Source organism: Plutella xylostella, chromosome 25, assembly GCF_932276165.1.
Source record: "Plutella xylostella chromosome 25, ilPluXylo3.1, whole genome shotgun sequence".
Taxonomy (NCBI): domain Eukaryota; kingdom Metazoa; phylum Arthropoda; class Insecta; order Lepidoptera; family Plutellidae; genus Plutella; species Plutella xylostella.
Window position 1 is genome coordinate 1,937,854 of NC_064005.1, and position 2,066 is coordinate 1,939,919.

The window sequence follows — 2,066 nt, forward strand, 5'->3', positions numbered from 1 at the left end:
AAACCCTAGTCAGGATTTATGATTTATCAACAACACGTGAACAACACACTAACTGAGATGAAGTGGCTAATTGAATAGTTTGAATGCTAAATGTGGAGTTCATGAAGTGTAAATCATATAAACTGTACATTGAATACATCCGGCACACCGGGTAGTCAGCGACTAATCCTTTCACTACAGTGACAAACCCTAGTCAGGATTTATTATTTATCAACTACACACTAACTATAAAAAAATAAGTGGGTATGCTAGCATGTACTTACAACTATTTTAAATGGTTATAAAAATATAATATTTTCTTTAGGTAAGTAAAACATTTATTAAACTTTTAATTAATAAATTATAAAAAGTATACTATTTCACACACCATAAAAGCATATTAGGTATTCTTAGTTATCAACTATCACAATAATCAGTCTGAAATTTGCTTATATCAGTCATCAAATGGGTCTCATAGTATGTATGCCAAGTTTTTCAACTTTTTCAGTTCGGTGCCGCTCCAGTTCATTGTTTCACCACAAGGTTGCTAATGTCATCTGACCATCATTCAGCACCACCATTCACCATTCAGGTGGTTTCTGCCAACAAGAGCTCTCCAACCGTGTCTAGGGCATCAATTTCTGACCGGCTTTGACCATCTTCCGTCTTGCCTACAAGCCAATTTCAATGTTCTGTAACAAACAAAAATGTTTCATTAGATTTTAGTTATACTTATGAACTAAGATTATGTCTCCTATTGTCCTCTTCATCATCATCATAACCCATCACGTCCCCACTGCTGGGGTAGGGGTTTCCTTCCAATGAAGGAAGGCCGACCAAGTAGTGCCATGTGAAAAAAGTTTTTTGAGTTGTTTTGTGTGCATATGCCCAATTATAATAACATGTCACGGGTACTGGCACTTACCTACTGTTTTTTTCCTTCCATTGATTATATAAATATTATTCAGTCAGGCCGTGGGACAAGCATCGAAGATGATATTCTGCGCCCGTCAGGATCCTGCCCGGGCTTTTTTCTCAAGGCCTTCTAGCTCCTGGGTCCGGGTAGACAGTGGGTGGGTCATCAGTCAGGTGGCATGCTGTTTTTGTTCTTCGTCTCAGGGATCCGATGCATCGACGGCTGCCGATAGCAGGAGCTCCCAAGGAATCTGAGCGTGCTTGGTCGGGAGCAAGCTTGGTCGTATGTCATTTGATGAGACGATGTCCAAGAAACTCAATAAAGTAGTTTAATGAGCCAATATGAATCCATGGGGTAGCGCAAAGCAAAGTAATATTACCAAAATAATACACTCGAAACTCTCGAAAGCACCAAACAGTCAAAATTTTCTTCAAGTTTGACGTTTGGTGACATTTTAATTGTCAAAAAACCATAGACAATACAAACAACAACCACAAATGAGAGGTTTTCGGAAAAAAATAACATTTGAAAAACTTATTTGCACAGAGCAGAAAAGTTACAGTGTCACTGGGACTAATGCCGAATCACACAAATAAAATGAGTCCCATGTACACCCTATGCTAACATTTAAGACTGATATCAAAAAGTGACTCAATTTAATCAGTCACTTCACATGTTGTCTTATTATGGCCATACTAGCCGTGCAGCCGTTTAGGAGCTACACTACCACAGACAGATACAAGACACATCAAACTTACAACACCCTAATTTTCGTAAAAATACTAGACTAGGTTTAGTGCGGGTTCGCCAAATGATCCGTGGAGAGAACTAAACGATACGAAACCCTTAGTTCCCTTGTAATTTTGTCGCGTGAACTTCGCATAAAGGACTTGTTGCCAACTTGTGTGGAGGTAGGGGCCCGGGGGGTTACTCTTGAAACGCTATGTACGGTCAGCTGCATAAGTCGTTATAGAAAGAAAGAAAGAAAGAAAGAAAAACTTTATTTGGCTTAGACAGCAATATTAATTTACAAAGAAAGATGCAATGAAATATAAATATAGGTACTTAATCTAATCAATCTAAATATATATAAGTATATAAATCTAATAATGAGAAAAAAAATTAAAAAATATATATATAAGTATTGGTGATAGGCAATAAATAATATGCT

General features: G+C 37.4%; 1 long non-coding RNA gene across 1 annotated transcript; it reads right to left on the reverse strand.

Moving 5' to 3' along the window:
* Positions 1–299: 299 nt before the first annotated feature.
* On the reverse strand, positions 300–1,597 carry LOC125490618. The gene is made up of 2 exons (XR_007267795.1): positions 905–1,597; positions 300–671 (listed from the first exon to the last, which is right to left on the reverse strand). It is a non-coding gene; the product is annotated as an uncharacterized LOC125490618 (long non-coding RNA).
* Between the last annotated feature and the right edge of the window lie 469 nt (positions 1,598–2,066).